Source organism: Alexandromys fortis, unplaced genomic scaffold (assembly GCF_014885135.2).
Source record: "Alexandromys fortis isolate MF-2015 unplaced genomic scaffold, M_Fortis_MF-2015_v1.1 scaffold_61, whole genome shotgun sequence".
NCBI classification, from domain to species: Eukaryota; Metazoa; Chordata; class Mammalia; order Rodentia; family Cricetidae; genus Alexandromys; species Alexandromys fortis.
The window spans coordinates 1,359,749-1,383,514 of record NW_026067962.1 but is presented as its reverse complement, the minus strand read 5'-3'; positions in this window follow the sequence as shown (position 1 = coordinate 1,383,514).

Here is a 23,766-nt window from a genome sequence, read left to right as displayed (position 1 = left end):
TACAATAGTAACTCTGTGCCAAGAGAATTCTCACCCACTCAGCTCGATTGAACAAGCTGACATGCATACTTCTTTGATAAATACCACAAGCAGTGTCTGACTGAGGACTCATGAAAAACAAAACAAACAAACAAATAAAATCTAATACAAGCTGAAAGATCATTTTATTGTGCTCAGGCCAAATTGATGACCATTGAACTGTGAGCTAAACACATTTGTTATTTTTCTCCCACTAAAAGTACGTGTGTTTTATTATAAAGGAAAAATGATCTAACAGGTAAAAGTGACAGCCAAAAAAGTGAGAGTGTGATAGAGAATGTAAAAACTACTGTCTCCTGAATGGCAAAATCATTGCAAAGGCTTTATATTTGTACATTTCCAGGGAAAGGTTTGATTACCTCCAAGATAATTGTTAATATATTATTAATAATATATTTTACCTCCAAAAGAATAAAATATATTATTCACAATATAAAATGGGACATAATATTACAGATAAAACCTTCAAACATTTTGAGGTAGTTGTACTAAGAAACAATTTCATCAAATTCTTTAGTAAGATTGGCTCAAGTTATAGAAAAACTTCTAAGTTAAGAAAAACTATTGTTTTGAAACAACGATCATTTTTACATGGTAGAAAATACATGTATATGAGTGAATCCAATAACTCAGATAAAAAAAAATTCAAGAGGAACAGACTATAACAAAAAGATAATCACTTTCAGACTGCATAACTAAACCTGCTAAGTTTTCCTTTGCAACAAGAAAGGCAGTAATAGATAAAATTCTCGACTTCTACAAAGCCACATAATAATATTTTTGCCGATTCATTAAGAATTTCATACAATTGATTTTATGTATATTCATCTTTACCTCCCCGTACTCTTCAAAGGTTCAAATCCATCTCCCTAACCAAACAATGTCATGCCCCCCCCCTTCCTTTGAAATCTATCAAATCATCTTGTTTTGGTCAACTATGCTTCCGTGTGGGGATTGCCCATGAGTATTATTAGTACATTAAAGTCACACTGTTAAGAAAACTGACTTTACCTTTTGCAGAAGCTATAAAATGTCCATAGCATTTCAAGTATGAGATTGTTTGTCCACCTATCACTGGGATTTTGTCTGTCTTGACTCACAGAGATCTTGAGTTTTCTGTACAATATTAGTTCATTCATATGGGCATGGGCCCAGTTGTGTCTGGAAAACTCTATTTCCTTAAAGACATCTATCACGTCTAGCTCTTACCATCTTTCTGTAACTTCTTGCATGAAGATCTACATCTCATTGAGGTCTGAGCATTCTGAAATTTCTTACGCTTCATATCAGCAAGTTGTGGGTTTCTGTGTTAATTGATATTTATTGCAGGAAGGTAATTCTCTTATGAGTATTAAGAGGTACATTGATTTAAGGACACAGCAATAGGACATTAGGCCTTCTTTTAAATGCTATAGGTTCTTCACCTACAACATGAGTCCAGTCTTGCCACAGGTTCTTTGAATCGTGAACAGTTGCAGGTATGAGTTCCATCACCTAGAATGGGCTTTATATCCAGTCAGAAAGTTCTTGGTAACCCCATCACATATGTGACACTATTGCACCAGTGAGAATATCTTTCCATGTAGATCATTATTGTAGCCAACAGGGTTCATGGATAAGAAGAATGTGATGGAGGAAGGTCATTGGTTAATTAAATAAAGCAACTGCTTGCCCTGATAGGTTAAAACATAGGTGGGAGGAGTAAACAGGAGGAAGAGGAAGTGAGGTAAGACTCCTCAGACAGACTCGACAGCTCTGCTCTGGAGCAGAGACGCCATGCTCAGCTCTCCCAGGTAGACGCGATAGCTCTGCGCTCAGAGACACACGCGATGAAGCTCTGACCCAGGATGGACGTAGGCTAGAATCTTCCCTGTAAGCGCACCTTGGGGTGCTTACACACATTATTAGAAATGGGCTAGTCCAGGTGCGAGAGTTAGCCGAGAAGAGGCTAGATATAATGGGCAAGCAGTGTTTAAAAGAATACAGTGTCCGTGTAATTATTTCGGGTCATAAGCTAGCAGGCGGCCGGGGTGCTGGGGACGCAGCCCTGCCACTCCCATTTCAACAAGAATGCTTGACTTTCTCCTTTGGGCAAGTGCATTTAATAGGCTGTAACATTAATGCAGTGACAACAGAATGTTTCTCTTGAATATGAATATGCTTTCCTGAGTCTCAAATTTAAAATAGATATTTGTGAGATCAATCATTCATAAGACATCTATGGAGCAGAAGAAAACTGAACACATTTTGTTTACTATTATGAATTATCAGCGTCTCAGGACGTATAATAGATGTTTTTGTTATAGCTATGATTCCTCATTTCTCATGCTTTCTGCACTAAATCTTGGCTAAACTGCTTAACTTATTTTGTTCTTTAGTACAATAGCAAACCTACTTACCATAAAAGGATTACAGAAAATAATCTACTGTGACTATATCTCATCATGCTCTTTGATTTCCCCTGTATTTTCTTGATTGGATATTCCTTGAGTGTCCCATCACTTGAAAGAGACATACGTATGAGTCACTGTCATCTAAGGTGGCATTCATCCACTAATGTAGTAAACAGTCAATAGTAGTGGAAAACAGATGTGTGAGAGAACTTAGCAAAGAACAGCAGAACTGACCAGGTTAACAAAGGTAAACCATTTTCTCTCTTCCAGTAGTCTCTCTGAAAGAACTACAAAAGACTTAATATAAATTATAAATCCTTGGCATATAGCTCAGGTTTATTGCTAATTAGCTCTTACAACTTCAATAAACCCATTTCTATTAATCTATATATTGCCGTGTGGCTTTTGGCTTTACCTGTCCTCCAGCATGTCTTGCTCCTTTTGTGTCTCCTGGTACTCCACTGACTCTGATCTTTCTTCCAGCTATCTCAGTTTGGCTGTACTGCCTATACTTCCTGTTTGGCTATGGGCCAGTCAGTTGTTCATTAACCAGTGAGAGCAATAAATATTCACAATGTACAGAGGTATTATTCCATAGCATTTTTTCAGATATTTGAATTTAAAAAGGTAAATGCTTTGCTATGTTAGAAATTTTCAAATGACTTTTAATATAGTAATTCATAGGGAACCGAGAATATTTCCATGCCACTTTTTTCATTATCACACAGAAATCCTATCATAGTATGTTCTCCATATGTATTGAGTGAGGAAGAATGAATTGTTATCAACATCTACTATGTAGCTTAATAATGTTTACAATTACTGAATTATCATCTTTGATGCCATAGCAAATATTTCACCTTTGAATTGGACCTCTATCAAATAGTACAATGTCTCTTTTCTCAAATGCAGTACTAAGTGTAGTCTTGCATTTGAAAGAAACTTCTAGTAGATTCTGTTAAAGCACTGACAAATATAAGCAAGACGATATGTAAGTGGTTGCTATTTTTCCATAAGAATTATTCTCAATGATGACAGTGATTTTTATTAATGAGAAAGAGTACATTTGCATAACCAAACTAAAGCTGCTGGATGCGGAGCTCTTCATCTGCTTGTGGAAGAAAATCGAAAGCGGCAATATGCTCAATAGGTTATGTGCATAGTGTAATCACAGGGCTCTGCATGTCACTTTATTAATTAACATATAAATAGCTGCTATTTCAGCCTCTATCTCAAATGAATCATCACAAGGCACATCAATTGGATATTCCAATTAGTGAGCTGCCTTTGCATTCTATTGTTCAAAATGAGGGTATCTAATAGAAACTTAGAAATTGAAAAACATAGCAAAGGATTGCAGCTGACTTTTTGGGAAAGAATTTTCTGACACGTACACACACTTGCTCTAACCTGAAGTATTTGAAGAATAGAAAACAGCAAAACAGTTACATTTTAAGTTATGTGTGTGTGTATAAAATGAAAAAATATTGCTAATATTTTATTAAAAGATTGATGGGACTTATATCTATAACTTATCTTTGGCAATGATGTTTCATTTTTACACTGAATGGAATGGGGCAGAAAATGATATATGCTCCCAATTAGCTCACAGAATATTTTAAACTAAATCATTGCTGCCACTTATCATAACATATTATGTGATCCTATCATATAAAATATCATAAATCATGTAATATCATTTCAACAGATTATACCTATGTTTCTAGATCTAGGAAATTAGACATTTGTGATACAATATAAAAGACAAAAAACTAACTTCTAACAACAATTACTACATTTCCTGTCAATAAAAATTGTATAAACTCAAACTTATTCTGAAACATAGAGAAATAGAGGAAGGTTTATTTCATCTATAATAAGATTAAAACTTTACTTAATATATAACATGCATATTAAATTTGTAAAATGTTATTAAAATTAATGCAATTTTAGCATATAAGTTAAATGTGACTCCATTTGTGAAATATCATGTAAACATAAAAATAATCTTTTCTGATGTCACAAACTGAATTCACTGGATTTTATACAAATATGATACAGGTAGTGATACAGTGTCTATATATTAATGTTCCTGTTTATGGGATTTCTGTCTACCTAGATATTTTTTAACATTTCTAGCTTCAAATAACATACATGTTTGAAATTTAACAATACTGAATAATTTGCTTGATGAGTATTGCCTATTAAAATCCTTATTGATAGAAAATTAATGTTGGATTAATATCGCAAATTTTTTCTATCTTTGCAATCTTGTATTGAAAATAAACATTGACAATGTAAGACAAACAAAGCTACAAATAAATCTTCAATAGTAAATGATATGCAGAATTTTCTCATAAAATAAGTTAGTCTTAAAATAGATTCAAATAGTAGTTTGTTTTCATTAATTTAGAAATTACAAGTTTATTTCATTTTAGTAGAAACAATGAGCTTGAAAAGATCATTTTGAATATAGAAGTTTAAGAACTACAGATGCTTTGTGAAATGACGGTATATTCAAAATAAAAAAGTAACCACTGGCTAGGTTTTTTCTTAATCAATTAAAGGCTGGCTCACAATCAATGTTACTAGACACTAGGAGACTGTATATCTTTGTAGAACAGGTAATTCATCAATGTGCTTGCCTCTTACCCCCAAGTACTGGCATTACAGGTATGTACAGAAAATGGAAATACAGATCTCTCAATTTCTAAGCAAATTAAATTAAGCAAATATCACTTCACCTAATATGACTATCTTCTATGTTGTTGACATGTCTATAGATTTGGTAATCATTTTTAAATATTTATATGATATTTTTAAGTAAAGACATTTGTCTTTATTACTGCCGAGTTTTGATGGATATTTCAGTTTCTACAGGTTCACAGTCATTTTTATTATGAGAAGACACATAGTGTATCAAGCACATTTTCAATAATGGCGCCTAAGGGTACATTGTAAAATATGAAAATTCAGTGGTTGTAATATTTATTCCACTAGTACAATTAAGGGAAAATATTAAGATTCCATCTAACATAGATGTGTGTATTAGAGGTTGATACGTTACAATATATCAATAATTTTTTTTAGTCATATATGAATTTAATTTAAACCAACATTTGAACTTTTCTCATTCATTATGCTTTGGTTGTAAAAGTTTGTAGGCTTATAACAATCTTACAATTTACATTTATTAATTATTTCATCTTTTGTTTAAAGATACATGGTTCTTGAGATTGTACAATACTTTGATTTAAACCTTTGATGAAAGTTTGATGACATGAATAATGTACATATTTGTATTTCCCATTTTTTCTGTATCTTGAACAAATAAATATAAATATAAATAAAGCATACTGAATAGCTTTCTTATTCCATCAGTAAATCTGAAAGCAGTATCATTTGCCTTATAGTTGTCTAAATTATATTATAGTGTCAGTTATTATGTCTGTTAATAGTAAAATACAAAGGATGCTGTAACAAAGTGGGAGAGATGGCTCAGTGGTTAATAGCACTGACTACTCTTCCAGAGGTCTTGAGTTCAATTCCCAGAAAGAAAAATGGCGACTCACAACCATCTGTAATGAAATCTGGCCTGCAGAATACATACAGAAAGGTGCTATAATAAATTATTGTTTCAATAACAAATTAAGGAACTATGTAAATTAACTTATATATTTATATATTAATTCACTGTCACTACATACAAATGGGATAGATGTTATTGTTGTCTGCATAGTAGAGAGTAGAAAATTGTCCAGTGTCAGTATTTTACTTTCAGAAAAACAGAAACTTTAACTTTTCTGTTGAATTTTTAGTAAATTAAGTCTTTTTACTAGCCAGTTTTCTAAAGATAATTCTATTGCTTTTGTCATTTTTTGTAATATATATATAATACTATGTATATATATGCTATATATATATATATATACTAAATGTAATATTTATTATAGCACATGCCATTTCTCAATCATTGTTTTCTTCATATTTGAAATGTATTCTATTTAACCTAGCAAAAAATAAAGAATTCAGTGGAATTTGCCTGAGTAATCACAATTATTTCTATAACAAAACAGCCAGGCTTTGTCTCTTTTGCAATACACACACACACACACACACACACACACACACACACACACGTTGGTGGGTAGATAGAGAGATAGATAGAAGATAGAAGGATAGAAAGATAGATATGGATATAGATTATAGGTCAGAAGCATCACCTACTTACAAGACTGTCAAAAATTACAAAATAAAATCCCAATTTTAAATTATGGTTCATAAAAATATAAACTGAAATTAAGGATTATAATGATCACTTTATGCATATAAAATTTAGTCTTTCTGATTTACTCACTCCTCTGACAAATCTCATTGATTAGAATCTACACATATTTTTCTCATTTTTGTTTCAAAATTTTATATCATATTATCTTTACATAGATGTGAATCTGTAATTTCTTTTCCAAGGCATAGGTGCAAAGATTTTACATCTAATACAAGTCCATTTAAAAAAAAAAAAACGTTTCTAAGCACTCAGTTATTTTCTTAAGCTGTCTCCTTATTACCATTTTCCACTTTCTACTTTGCCCAAGAATGTGTCAAAAACATAATTGTTTGATTCTCACCAAAGAATTATGACATAAATTGAGCTACAGTGACAGTCTGGCAAGACATACCCACTGAGACATCAGTAGCACAAATGTCATGAGAATAATCAACAACTTTCTGATCAGATTTAAGGTCTGCCCTACAATATAAAACCACCACCTGGCACCATCATTGTGCCAAGTACCCATGGCTTGACATATCATAAACCTTAGCAGAGAATCTACTAATATTACTTTGTTAAATTGAAATAATATTAAACTGATTACTAATGATCTATCACTATACTTCTAGGTTATTATAGGAGGAGGCTGCTTGTTGTTTTCCAGCTGCTCAGCCCTGAAATAATCATGCAGAAACTATATTATTTAAATCACTGTTTGGCCTTTTAGCTCTAGCTTCTTAATTTAACCCATTTATATTCATCTGTGTATTGCCACATGGCTGTGGCCTACTGGGAAAAGTTCTGCCAAGCTCACGCTGGGCTACCTGGCTTCTCTCTTACTATGCCCTCCTTCTCCCTGCATTCAGTTTAGTTTTCACAACTATTAAAGTTCTGCCCTATCAGAAGGCCTAAGCAGTTTCTTTATTCACCAGTTGTTTTCATAGCATACATAGGGGAACCCCACATCACCTCTCCTTTTTGTTTAAAAAAAGGAAGGTTTTAAATTTAACATAATAAATTACATATAACAAAACAGGTATCAAGAATTATAGTTACAATATTTATATCTACTTTATCTTTATCATCACCACGGAAAACTATAATTATAAATATATATTTTTCAACTCTATCAAAGCTCCAGAAGAATATAATATTTCCTAAGTAAATAGAAAATACATTGTAAGCAACTTGCACAACTCTAGAATTGACACAGACATTTTGCTGCTTGGAAAGTCACCCAAAGTTCTTCTGTACTATTGGGTCATCCATCTTCAGCTTACAGGCCCATAGTATCCAGCAGACTCCCACAAAGTAGGAAATTTCAATGAGAGTTTCACCTATATTGGCAGTTTGGCTGTCACTTTTTTTAGTGTCCTGAAGAATGGCTGGTGGACTCTTTCATGAAGTAGGAACCTGGAAGGATCGTCTCACCTTTAGGCAAGTTCAGCAGTCATTTCTCTGTCATTCCTGCACATCCAGTTCATCAAGCAGCCCAGGCAAGAACAGTTTCTTGTCCAAATGGCTAACCAACTCCATAAGGAGACTCTTCAATGACCAGCTTCATTTTGAAGTAATTGGTGATGCCAGGAGCAGATGTGTCTCATGTCATGAAAAATCTTAACTTCTTAAAACATTTTAAACACCATATTAGATTGATCTGTATGATCATGGAGCTTATATTTGGAAATCTTGTACTGAAGTCTGTCATGATTTAGAGTACACTAATGCCTGCCACATTACTACATAATACTTCATACAATATTCTATTGAAAATATTAGCACTTTGAAATGCAGCCGAAATCATTTATTTATATGATTTTCTTATGTTAACTATTTTTGTCAACAAATAAATATATTAAAGGGTTTTGAGTTTTGACTGTATTTGGGAGGACTTCATTGGGAATTTACTGTATGCTGAGCTCATCCCTGCTGAGACTCCATTAAGTCTTTATTAGCGTAGTAAATTATTTTATTTTGAAAGAATTAATATCACCATGAAATGCTATATCACTTGATATTAGAGTTTAAATGTGTCATTTACAACTATTAAGTATTTTATGAAGAATTAGATTTTCCTTATGTGCTATTAGCATATGTTACTCCTTTACACAAACTTGAGGGGAAAAAGAACAAACATACTTAAGAAACATGGAGTAAGGAAATAAAATTATAATTTTATTCCAAATAAATGAATATAAACAGCTTCACAAAAGGAAATGTGAATATTTGATTTTTAATGTATTTAAAAATAGAAATTTTATATGGTATAAAGAGATGGTATTTAATTTCTTCCCAATTTTTACTTCTACAAGGACACAGCTTTCCTAAATTAATGCCAATTTCAGATACTTTCTTTTCTTCATTGACTTCATAAAATATACAAGGTAAATGAACTATTTTCATAAATAGAAATCTACTAAATATCTAGTCTAATCAAAGCAATATGTAGTGTTGTGGTTGTAAAGATTAAACTGTTTAGACTCCACTTTGGGAGTGTCTCGAATTCAATAGAGGGAGGGTAATATGTACATATCATAGTATGAGATACTGAAAATAATCTTGCTAACAAAAGAAAATCTGAAACAGTAGAGAACATAAATATGTTGAAGTGCAGAATTAGACTACAAAGGGACTTCTACAACTCATAAACACTTTCAGTAATGCAGCAAGATAAAAGAGTAACTCCAAAAAAATCAGTATCCGTCCTTTACACAGATGATAATTGGGCTGAGAAAGAAATCAGAGAAACATCATCCTTCACAATAGCCACAGATAGTATAAAATATCTCAGAGTAACTTTAACAAAAAACTTGAATGACAAGTAGTTTAAGTCTTTGAAGAAAAATTTAAAACACCAGAAATTGGAAAGATCTTCCTTCCTGTTAGGTAGGTAGAATTAACATAGTAAAAGTGGCAATATTACCAAAATCAATCTACAAATTCAATACAATACCTTTAAAATCCTAGCAAAATTTTTCAAAAATATTGAAAGAACAGTACTCAACTTTATATGGAAAACAAAAAAACAAACACACAAAAAAACAGAATAAGCAAAACAATCCTGTATAAAAAAAGAACTTCTGGAGGTATCACAATCCCTCACTTCAAACTCTACTACAGAGCTAAAAGTACTGAAAACAGCCTGGTATTATCATAAGAACAGACAAGAGGACCAATGGAAGTGAATCAAAGACCTAGTTATTAACCCACATACTTTTGAATGCCTGATTTTTGACAAAAAAAAAAAGGAAAAAAATACCGAATAGAAAACAGAGAGCATATTTAACAGATGGTGCTGGCATAACTGGATATCAATATGTGGAAGAATGAAAATAGACCCGTATCTATCACCATGCACAAAACTCAAGTCCAAATGGATCAGACCTCAACATAAAGCCAGCCACACTGAACCTCATAGAAGAAAAAGTGGGAAGTATACTTGAATGAATTGACATAGGAGACCACTTCCTAGATATAACCCCGTAGCAAAAATGCTGAGAGAAACAATAAATGGGACCTCCCTAAACTGAGAATCTTCTGAGAAGTAAAGGACACAGTGAACAAGACAAAATGACAGCCTACAGAATGGGAAAAGATTTTACCCCCTATATCAGACAAAGGGCAGATCTCCAAAACACTCAAGAAATTGGTCATCAGAAGAACAAATCCAATAAAAAAAATTACCTAAACAGAGAACTTTCAACAGAGGAAGCTAAAATGGCTAAAAGACACTTAAGGAAATGTTCAAAATCCTTAGTCATCAGAGAAATACAAATCAAAACAACTCTGAAATTCCAATTTATACCTGTACGACTAGACAAGATCAAAAACACTGATGATAACTTATGCTGGAGAGGTTTTGTGGTAAAGGGAACACTCTTGCATTGTTGGTGGGAGTGCAACCTGGTACAGCCCCTTTGAATATCATTATGGTGATTTATCAGAAAATTAGAAGGCAAACTTCCTTAAGACCCAGCAATATCACTTTTGGGTATATATCCAAAGGATGCTCAACCATGTTTATAGCAGCATCTTTTGTCATAGCCATAATCTGGAAATAATTTAAATGCCCCTCAACCAAAGAATGGATAGGGAAAATGTGGTATATGTTTACAATGGAGTATACAGCAGAAAAAAAATAATGACATCTTGAAATTTGCAGGTATATGGATGGAGCTAGAAAATATCATATTGAGAGAAGTAACCCTGAACTAGAAAGACTCACTCATAAGTGATTTTTGAACATAAAGCAAAGAAAACCAGCTTACATATTACAATTCCAGAAAACCTAGACAACAATGAGAACTCTAAGAGAGACATACATGGATCTAATCTACATGGCAAGTAGAAAAAGGCAAGATCTCTTGAGTAATTTGGGAGCATGGGGTTGATGGGAGAGGGTTGAAGGGGAGGAGAGACAGGAGAGAAGCCAAATAAAATGTAGAGCTTAATAAAACAATAAAAACAAGTTTAAAAGAACAGAATTAGAAACTGTTCTATGAATGAAGTTGATATCAATGCCTCAAAATTTAAAAAGTATTTCTGACTTAAAATATCTATGTAAAGACAATTCAATCCATAGTTACATAAATTGAGTTATCCCTAGGTTACAGTATTATTTTAATATGTCTATATCCATCACCCCAAATTCTAAGAAACTGGGGGACTTCTAAAGAAGTCTACTTTATATTTGCTATTTAATTTATATTTAAATTATTTCTTATGTTCATATTTTTTAAAATTATAAAATATTTTTAAAACCCAATAGCCATATTCCTCTTACTATTAACTATTTTAATTTTCTTTTTTAATCACATTGTAGTCTAATATGTTCTATATGCCCATTAAAAAATAGCAATGCCTTTAATTTTAAAACAAGTTTTCTGAAAATACCAAAGAATATTTCACTTTGCTGTTGTAGGAGTTGCGGATTGCATTCTGCCACCCAGCTCCCGCCACTGGCTATCTTTATCCGAAATAACAACACACAAATTGTATTCTTTTAAACACTGCTTGGCCCATTAGCTCTATCCCTTACTGGCTAATTCTGATATCCCCATCAACCCATCTCTAATAAACTGTGTAGCACCTGTCTTACCAGGAAAGATTCAGCATGTCTGACCTGGTGGCTTGCTTCATCGTGTTTGCCTCTGAGAGGAGCTGCATGGTTTCTGAGCTCACTTCCTCTTCCTCCCAGTATTCTGTTCTGTTTACTCCACCCACCTATGTTCTAACCAATCAGGGCCAAGGCAGTTTCTTTATTTAACCAATGATCTTCCTCCATCACTTTGCCATGTGTTCCTCCAGATAAGTTCATATATGAGAGAATTTTCAAGATATAGTCACAGCAGCTGTTGGCTCATTTGCTATTAGACTTGCAGGTATACCTGACACCTGAAACAATCTCCGCAGAATTCACTGCTAACAAGGGAAATGAATAGGACTCTCATTCTGCCATTCTGAGGACAAGAATAGTCACACTGTTTAAATGCAAAATCTGGTGATTAAATATAATTGTAAAATAAGACAACATAAAGAACAATCTACAATTGTCAACATAACTTCAACTCTTTTTTAAGGCTTTGTTTTTGTTATTTGTTTTACATGAAGTCTTTTCATGGGTTAATATAGCATGGATATAAAATGTTTATTAATCTATGTAAATAAACTTTACTTATCATTATTAATTTTCAAGACATAATACTTTGCCAAAAAGAGTGAGAAACATTCATCAAGCTTTTTTATATATCTTCTCTAAGAACAATCTATATGGGACATTTGAACTTCCAAACAGCCCTGATGGTTGAATCAATGACATAGATAGTCCTACATAGGAAGGTCATTTCAGAATTAAGATTGAAAAAAAAATATATTGATGGCATTGTGAGAGAATGGGTAGGCTTCAGCAATGTAACTGCAAACTTTCATGTGTCTTGCAAGACTTTTAAATTGCATATCATAAAGGACATAGGAAAAGGGGTGATGTTAAGGTTTCACATTCAGAATTTGCTTATGTGGGGTGAGGTGTATTGTGGATGAATATGAAAATCAAAACCCTGATGTAAGGGATGCAGGTGTTACCCTGGTAACTAATGTGGATTTTTGTAGTAATGATAAGCATTACTAATCCTAGAAACATAGCCATGTTTGGATGATTTATTTAGTAGCTTTTATTACTAAATTTTATTTTGTTCCTGCAAAAACAAAATTCTCTAACCTCTAAATATTCACATTTTTTGGTGGTAAGATCATAAAGGTAGTAAACATGCTTATAGTGGTTTCCAGAGTTGGTGCTAAATGCTGTGATTTAGGGAAACAATCAACATTTAAATGGAGAAAATTAGAACATCAAATAACTTGTTGTCACATAAATTATTTTTACAATGTACCACTGTAGCTGTGTTATGCATGTGCATGCTCTCATTTAAAGTTGGGTTGCTTGAATATTGTTGACGTCTTGACAGTATGTATGCCTTTTTTAGGCTATAAAAAGATCTTTGATGCTTTTTACATATTCAATAAGAATATATTTATAGTCTTCATAATAAAACACTGAATTAAAAGATGAGTCACTATAAATTTGTAATGGCTCCTCAGTTTGAATCCATTTCTTCTATGGCCTCTAGGTATTTATTTGTCGGCACAATAGTAAATATGATAAATGATGAGTGACAATTCTGGATTAATTCAGGGGCAACATAATATATCTTTGACATATGTTTGGTAATACTATTGTTGAATAATGGTGACATTCACAGTTATTTAACAATATTTTATTGATAATTTTGTTTTCTTACCATGGGACATTTTGAAGTTTCTCCCCATGTGGCAGACATTGTGAATATATTCATGCCAAAGACTGCATTGCCTCATATGTCTGAGATGAGCTGCCGCAAGAATAGAAAATACATTATGGCTAAATCTGGCTCAATGTTTCCTGGTCAAAGAAGCCATTTTTGACTATCTAAAGATTGCCTGTTTTACTGATAGTTCATTCACTGTATTACTAGTATGTTTAAGTTTTGTTTAACAGCTTACACAATATTTTTAATTATTATAAACTAAATCAATGTGGGGGTTGGTATTCTAAGATGATCAAGTGATTAAGGGATTAGAGAAAGCCTAACTCTACATTCTTCAGGTAGCTGTCATAGAACATTTAAATTAATCTCTGTTATTCTATTTCTTTACCTTTCTCTCTATTTCTTAAGTAAAAATAAAACAAACTCATGGTCTGGTTGCTTTCTTTTAAAAAATAATGCTATCTTTTCACTTAGCCTATCATATTTTTTATAATCAAATTATCTTCAGTTATAGTAGCAAATTTGGAAATGTAAGACATTTGATGCAAGTAATTTTTTTCCATCAAACCACTTCAACCCTCTGCACTACAACCATGTTTTCCTTTTGAATCTATTTTACATTGCCAGGAAAACATCTTATCCTTCTAAATTCATCATTTTCTCATTTTCTATGAAAATACTAAAGTTGATCCACAAGTCTCAAATATTTCTAATCTGAACCCATATTTAATAAGCTTAAGTACCTTTTGCCATTTGAGATGTCAGCACTTGAAGGTAGTAGATGACAAGACTCAGTTCAGATGAGAGCATAAGTGTTCTACCCATATTCATCCCTGTAGCAGCAGGCTCCTTCTTGGTTCCCAGCTGTTTAACACCAAAACTATTATACAGAAATTGAATTATTTAAATTACTGCTTGGCCCATTCGCTCTAGTTTCTTATTGGTTAACTCTTACATATTAATTTAACCATTTTTTTTTTTTATTAAACTGTATGTCACCACGAGGTCTACATGCAAAGCTTCAGCAGATCTATCTCTGGTGGTGTTTTCATGACATCTGATTCTGCCCTTCTATTTCCCAGAATTCTGTTTAGTTTTTCATGCCTAACAAAGTTCTGCCCTATCAACAGGCCAAACCAGTTTTCTTTATTCATTAATGGTGATTACAGTATACAGAGGGAAATCCCACATCACCTCCCTTTTTCTTTTAAATACAAAAAAGCTTTATCTTTAACATAGTAAAATTACATACAACAAAACAGTTATTAAGCAAGAATTACAGATATATCTATTTTATCATTTATTATAACTAAAGAAAACTATATTGTTACTATCTATTCTGCAACTCCATCAAAGACTCCAGAAGGATATAATATTACCTAAGTAAAGAATAAGATTATTGTAAGCAACTTTCAAAACCTTAGAATTGACAGAGACATTGTGCTACCTTAACAGTCACCAAAGGTTCTTCTGTACCATTGGGGTATCCATCTTCAGCCTACAGGCCCATAGTATCCAACAGACTTTTCCATGAAGCAGGAAATTTCATGAAGCAGGAACCCTGAAGGGTCATCTCATCTTTAGGCAAATTCATCAGTCATTTTTCTGTGGGTCCTGCATGTCCTGTTAAGCAGTCAAGGCAAGAGAAGTTTCTTGCCCAAATGGATAACAAGCTCCATAAGGAGCCTCTTTGATGCCTATCTTTCTTTTGAAGTAACATTTTTTACTTTACTGGTGCTACAAGGAGTAGACATGTCTCACTGTCATGAAAAGCTTAAGTTCTTAAAACATTTTAAACATATTTTGAAGGTCTCTGAAAGATTTGAAAAATACCTATCTAACTGAAATATATCTTTATACATCTAGGAAAAATCTAACTAACATGACTATAATATTGACTAATATAGATGATTATCTATTAACCTATATTTCTTAATTATACATTGCATTTTTAAATGAACTATACAATCACAACTCTTTAATAAAGAGCAGAAATATACATACAACAATATTGATCTTAAATTTGTATCAATAAACCAAGACCTATACCAATGCAAATTATTCCTATCTATAGCATATCTGCCTTTAATTTTAAAAAATATTATAAATAATATATGGCAATGTTGGTGTAGTACTGTAGACTTCTTCCTGCTGAGTCGAGGCATTGTTATTTAGGTCTTTTATGGTATAGCTTGTGTGCTTGGTTCATTTCAGCAGGTGAGCAAAGTAATTTTTTGAGAGGTGTTTAAGGTGATCTTTCAGGAGGTCTTGGTCTATCAAGCATTAGTCTGGAATTAATCCAAAGGTTCTCATCCTCTGTGGAAACAAAAGAAGAACCTCTTTTCCAAAGTAACATATCCTTAGACACAAATTCTAAAGTCAAGATACCTTTAGAACAAATATGCTGGTTTATCTTAGCAGCCTATACAATGAAATATGTTTCTATATTTAGCTCCTTCACAGTCAAAAATTCAAGTAAAACATAATAATATACATATTCCAAACTCTTTTTTCAAATTCCACCTTTATGTGGCCTTTCTTAATATTTATTTTATTATCTTTACTCCTTTAATGTATGGCTGTCTATACTCCATCTCTTTAAACACTTTCATTTTTTTAAATAAACCATTTACTTCTTTTTGTAACTCTCTATAATTTTTTCTCTCTTCCAAGCCTATGTGCATTTCTCCAACACTGTGACCCATTTAGAAGTCTTTTTTAAATCTAGATTTGCCTTTATTGCATAATTTCAATTATTTCTGGTCAGAAGCACTTTTTAAAATATTAAGTGATTAAGAATCTAGGCTGTGTTATTGCTAGGGTATAGATGGTACTGACTGCTTTTCTTGCCCATCCCAACATGACGGAGCTGCATGCTGCTTCTGCGAGCCATGTACACCATCACACTCCCAGGCACACAGCTGGTCCACATTGCCATCAAGCATGCCATAGCACGTTGCTCACGAACCCCATTCAAATGATTAGTCTCCTGAAAGAGCCAGAGGTAGTGCTGGGAGCACAGCCCAGAAAACCAGCATTTCAAAACAGTGCATCTTTTTTTTCTTTTGCTACTGCTGAATCAGGAAAACCTTTCTTACAGGAGCTGTGGCAAGCCACCAACTGAAAAATAAATGAGGCTAAACTGCTTTGTGTGTGTGTGTGTGTGTGTGTGTGCGCATGTGTGTGTGCATGAGTGTGTGTGTGTGTCTAGAATGTCTTTTCAAACCCTTTCATGTTTTAAGTGGATTTTAGTTTTCCAAGTGGGCACTAATTTGCAGCAGGCGGCTGCTTGTTGGTTCCCAGCTGTTTAGCAGAGAAATAATCACACAGAAACTGTATTACTTAAATCACTATGTGGCCCATTAGCTTTAGCTTCTTATTTGCTAACTCTTACATTTTAATTTAACCAATTTCTATTAATCTTTATCTCCCCATGATGTCATGGCCTACCAGAAAAGTTTCAGCACATCTATCTTTGGCAGCATCTCCTGACTCTGCCCTTCTTTCTCCCAGCATTCTGTTTAGTTTCTTCCACCTAGCTAAGCTCTGCCCTATCAACAGGCCAAGCCAGTTTTCTTTATTCATTAGTGGTTATTACAGCATACAGAAAGAAATCCCACATCCCATCCCAAAACTAATTCCAATAATCCTCAAATAACTTCCACACTGTTGGTTAGACTCCCCACCCTGTGTTCCTGTTAACCCTAGAATGTATGAAATGTAATTCCCTCAGAGTAAAATAACTAAGTTTACTCTTTCAGTTTAAGGTCAAGATTCCTTTTAGAAATATAGAAAGCCATGTTCTTTAGATAGGGGTGAGGTAGAAGAACTGTGCTAGTACAAGTTAGGTCTAGTGAATATTGATATATGGTGGGGGGTTGAGTAAGGTATAAACAGAAAAAGTCTAGCTTATGCCTTTATTCTAGTAATCAAAGACCCCTGGCTTTAGAATGACAGAGGCAAGAATACATAGGCTTCTTGCTGAATCTCCAGGATATGATGCTATATAATCTTCCTGTTACTCAGTCAAAGAACTGTTTATTCATCATCTGTTCCCATCAACACAGCTTCTGCAGTCACTCACATTTTCAACACTACATCACATGAGAAAATCCTTTATGTGTTCTTTTATTACAAGTCACATCAAAAACTCTTCATGATATATCAATACCTATCATTTATACTGTCTTTTTAAAAGAATTAATCATTTTTGAAAATATAAATACAAAGTATATGAAAAATATATTTCATAAATTTAGGAAAAATGATTTCATGTAATAAGGATTCCATCTAGAAATTAAGATTAAAAACCTTAGGTATATGCAGATGGTGTGAACATTCATTGGAGTGGTCATTACATTTTTAATATACCCTTTCATGTTCTTATTTTTATTTCTGTATTTCTTTGTACATATTTGATGTTTCAAAGAATTTATTCCAACTTTGTGAATTTTGAAAGTAGCATAATTGATGGGTTATTTGTTTAGAGAAATCCACACCACTGTGAAGTTAGAAATGTGTGACAAATGAATTTGATTCCTGAGATGTCATTTCTCATATGTGACCGGCAATTGCTCATGAGAAATTACTCACTATTCCATTTTAAAGAGATTCATGACAATTGAGCAGCAAGCAGGATTGTATAAACCCAAGGGCAGTGAAAAATATCACACATACCAAAAGAAAAATAATTGCAATATTCATTTCTAACATCTATACTAAGGCTTTTGAAATAGTTTCTTTCCAATTCAGTTACAACTTATATAGTAAAGTGGATTCTATAAAAATGAAACATGTCAACAAAATCTTGTTAAATTAAGTGTGAATTTACATCCAAAATCAAACAATCTTGATTAGAAGGGAAATTTAAAATTATAAACAAACTTTCAAAATTATATCAAATACATATATATGCTATGAAAAAAATCATTTAATGAAACAGTAGTGGATTTTAAAGTCTTCATTTTGGGCATTAGATTAATGTTCTTGTTTTGAATGTAATTTTGGCACTTGACATTAATTTTTAAGCCCTTCAAATGGCTCTTTAAATTAATTTAAAAATAGGCAGGCAAAGATAAAGAAGTATTTAAAAAGAGAAGTTGTCCAATGGCTTTTGATATTTCATGTCAGACATTATAATGGGGGAAGTGAAGACACTTATTTTTAAAGATTGTGAAATAGTCAGTTTCACAACACTGATATGCTTTTTGCTAAAGACAGCAGGAGGTATTTATTTTTAAATTGTTTCTGAGAATAAAAAAAATACAAAAACTGTGTGGACAAGATTTTATTTTTTTTAAAGTGTTTGAGGTTTACAAATCATATCTGTAATCAGTAAGGCATAAATTAAGTTGACTAATTATAAGTCTATATATGTTTGTGCACTTTGTTCACTAGAATATACTATTACAGACAGTATAGTCAGGATATAGTTAATGATGGACATATATACAATGGGTGTCAACAGAATCATATTACTATGTCACACAGTACACATTTTAAATTGAAGTACAGCCTATGCTATCTCCAAAATGACAATATTGATCAATGAAATGTTTCTTGGAATGCAGTTCTCTGAGTGACACATAGTGTGTGATTGTCAGGTTTCTATTTTTTATCTGTATGTCTCTAACCTACTTGTCAATTATCTAATGTAAACTAGCAATTTTGCCAAAGTTGTTCAATAACCATAAGGAATACCATTAATAAGGGATCCAATACAATAAAATGTTGTTTCATTTGATTCTATGATTGTCAACATAGATATTCCTGGCTAAGTAGCTCTACTTCCAATTGTCATCTTATGGGTTCCATATGTCTGCTTTTCTCACATACATTGGGAATTTCTGTTAAACTTTACTGTTAAGTATAAGAGAACTAAATACTGAAGTAGTTTTTGATGTGTGTAAGTGACTTGCCTGCATGTATGTATTGGCATCATGTGTATGCTTGATGGCTGCAAAGGCCCAAAGTGGGAGAAACCAGAACAGGCCATCAAAATATGTGATGGAAACTGAATCCTGGTCTCTTACAAAAGTAGCCAGAGATCTTAACTCTTAAGCCATCTCTCCAGCCTAAAATGTAACCACTTTCTTTCTTTGCAAGAATTTTATAAGAGGTAGAGTGGAAGTCCAAGAAAGACCCCAGACTTTAAGCTTTTGAGTGTTGTACAATGTGCCTAATGCTACTCTTATTCTTACCAGTCAATATGCCAATCCTCTTGTTCTTATTAAACAACACTTCCATATCCTAAGAGCTTTATTGAAGAAACTGTCTTTTGCTGTACAAAATCCTACAGCCAGTAGTCTTTAAGATGCCTGCCCACTTGGGTGTGGCCTCTTATACTATACATGCTGATGTAAAGTATGTGGTCAATCTCTCTTCCAGGTACAGGATTCAGTTGCTGTTCCCCTTTTGGGCAGAGGACTGTGATCTGTCAGTCTACCCCTAAATAAATAACCCTTTATTATACTCAGTTCTGAGCTAGTGCGGGATTTCCTTTCAGTGTCTTCTTCATCTGGTGCCCACATGGATACAAACTCCACACCAACTAGGTGGACTGGCTTAAAAGGCCTAAATGGTCCATAGCACAGAAAGTCTCCCACCCCTGCCTGCTTGGCTTGCTTTCACCTATTAAGCCTTATTTATTTATTTTGTAAAGCTATCACCATAGTAGAGCTAAATGCACACAGTGACTTTGAAATTTCCCAAGCTTGCACGCATTTCCCCCCACTGCCGTGTTTCCTGCTGCATGGCTATTTGCACAGCTTCTGGTTTGTGCTTTTTGCTCCTGAGTTCTGGGCTCCATGCTCCATGTATGGAATTGATTTCATTGCTTTTAATTTGTCTCAGTATCTAACCAGCACCCAGGAAGAAAACGAAATTGGCTCTGGACTGTTCCTGGCACCACTGGTTGTGCCGTTGGTCACCACTCTGCAAGCACAACACCTGCTGGATAAAAAAGATTATTACACCTAAAACAATTTAACAGACCTCATAACACAGATAAATATTGTATTAATTAAAAAATCTATAAACTTTAAAGTTATATAATTGCAGACAACATTACCACTGAAAATTTTAGTAATCTTTTTGCTAATATTATGGATTGTATTCTGCAAGGTTTATATGATTATTGTGATACATCCATTTATTGGATATTGGGACTCAGTTATTTCCTTCATATTATATTATTAAGAAAAATGGTTTGAAAACACGGCCAAGAACTTTTAGAAATGATATACAGTCTTTACAGACCAATAATGAACAGCTAGCTGACAAGAATAATACCATCAAAAATGTCACCAGCCTTTCATGCTATACAAGAACACCAAGCATCTAGCAAACCTTTAGAGGTACCAACAGCTCTATCTTTAAAGTAGTTAACTGAGAAACCAACACAAGTTAAACAGTGGCCCTTAACAGAAGACAAATTGCAGGCTTTAGAACAGCTGGTACAGATACTTTTAGAAAGAATGTTTTAAAAAGTAAAGAAAGTTTTGCCAAAATGGTGGTTACAAATTGCTCCTGAAAAAAAAAATATAGAGAGGGGATTCTGTCAATTACCTAGGTTATAAAATAGGTTTATAGAAAAAAAAATAGATAACACAAAAGGCACAAATTAGGAGAGACCCATTTTAGACTCCTAATGACTTTCAAAGATTTTTAGGAGACATTTCCCATCTATGACCAGCTGTTGGAATAACACCTGATCTAATAGTTCATTTAAACAAAATCTTAGATGGTGACAAAGATTTAAATAGTCCCAGAGAATTAACAGCTGAAGTGAAAAAGTAATTGATTGTCATTGAAGAAAAATTACAGAGGGGCACATATGGATAGGGTGAATCCAAATCTTAATGGCATTCTAGTCATATTGCCTTCCAGAATTTACTGTTCCTGTAAATGTATAGTAAAAAAAAAAACAGTCTTTTAAATCAATCAGTTTAATAGATCATCCCTTTGATAAGAAAGAAAGCAAAGGAAGTCCAGGCTATTAGGATCTGTATGGCTGGATGGTCTTATTAATAGCTCTCAGATCTGTTGTCATTTTCCATTTTCCAAATTCCTTTTTAATAACAAACATCAGAATTCCAAGGACTGGTTGATTCTTCATTGTGTTGAGCATTTAACCTCCTGTACCAGGTGTCCTAAGGCTTGCAATTCTTCTGCTGTCAAAGACCATTTTTCTACCCACACAGGCTTTTTTTTTTTTCTTATTTTCATCAGTAATCTTTCTAAGGCTTTATTGGCTTACCAATAGTAAGCCTTTATAAAGCTTGTATTTTTCAAATTTTCATATTTGGCACAGTAATCAAATTAATTTTAAGGATAAAGTATGAATTACCAAAATGATAGAATTTATAATCAGCATTATGTCAATCCCGGCTAAAACTGACATTATGTCAATCCCACCTAAATTGGTTATATCTTCATTTATTTTCCATTTTCAAGCCACCCATAGTAGCACTAATGGAGTTTAACTCCCTGCATTGTTGTATTTCCCATTTTTAATGTGGGAAAGGTTTTTATAAAAATATTATTTAAATTTTTAAATATTAATTAACTCTCTCCTTAAGAATTTCCCAGGTGTGTCACCAAGTTTGCATACTTCTCTATTTGTCTTCATCAGTGACTTTAGTAGAGAGCTGAAAGTCACTTCCATAGTTTCCACAGCTCTCCATTGTCCCTGTGAGGGAACCCCATGTTCAGTGTTAGCAGCTGGAGAAGAGCCATATAAGGGTGGTAGTCAATTGCAGTGGCACTTGCTGGCATAGTTTCTCTGCTGGTGTGGTCTTACCCTATATTGGGTGACAAATGTTTTTCTGTTGGTTAGCAGCTGCATCTAAATCTACTGATATTTTTACTCGTGTCTTTGCCCCTTTGCCCCATAATCAGCATCCTTCCACTCAGACTGCATTCTGGAATTATATTCGTACCAGTGCTGACTTGGTCAAGGCTGCCAAATATAGATTTTAACTAAGTCTCTATCATTCTATTTACCAATAAAGACTTAGAAGTCAGATGTTGAGGTTCTAAATTAGAGAACCTGAGAATTAATCAACTGACCTTCCTTTTTGACCAGAGACCCAACAATGGCATCTCTCCACTCATCCCAACTCAAAAAGGCTAAGGATCTCTAAGTGTTCTTTCCTATTCCTTCCTCTGAGTCTCTTTATCCATGTTCTTGGCTGTTATGTCCTCTCTATGGCTAATTCCTGTAAACTAGGTGCTGGCTTCACTCCCTGATCCAAAGAAAATTTCATTAACACAGTTGGGAAATTTCACAGCACAATCTAATAATCTGCAACACTAGTAAGTTCTGGCTCTGGATCTACAGTGTCTCACTGGTAATGTTCCTTTTAGTAAGTTTACAGTACTAGAAATGACCTTGTGTAGAGTGGACATCAAATGCAATCAGAAAGCAGTTGGTCTTACCCATAACATTTATGCAATGATTGTGCAGCTGGGAGCATTCTGCCTGGTAGGTCAATAATATAATGTGCAGGACAAAACAACACTGGGTGAGACCATTAAAATTTTTTTCTCCCCCAGCTGTTTTCATAGCATCTCGTGTACTATGAAATCTGATCATCCAGAAAGAAGTACCCAGGTAAGTTCCAGCTTATTTCTGTATTGTTCTGCAACCAAACTGTGCATTGTTTTCAACAATAGAGTCCCGCCATTTTGTTACCAACCAAGAGCAATGGCAAAACCTATATTGCTTTTGGAAACTTCTGTGACCTCCTTGGCCAGCAGAAAATAAGGATATGTCTCATATCTAGATTTAGAATTTTAACAGATCATAGCTTGCAATAGGTAGCATCATCATTGATTTATACAGAGTAGCTCTGTCCAAATCCCCCTTTTACATAGATTAATAGAAATGGGTTAATTTTAAAGTGTAAAAGCTAGTTAATTATATGCCTGTGTCATTGGCCAAGCAATGTTGTAATTACTATAGTTTCTATATAATTACGTGGGGTTGAACAGCCAGAAAATGAAGAACAGTCTCTGTTTACAAAAGTTTAAGACCAGTCTCAGTTATACAGTAGCCTCAAGACCAGACTGAGGTACATGAGACCTTGTCTAAACAAATAAAAACAAACTAATAAATATTTGACAACCAAAAGTACATTTATCTGTATACCAAAACAATTACTAATGATATTTTCCATATTTATCAATGAAATAATCTTAGGACTTTCATAACTTTTATATTAAAGAGTAGTCCTTTATGTATCTTCATATTTACAAG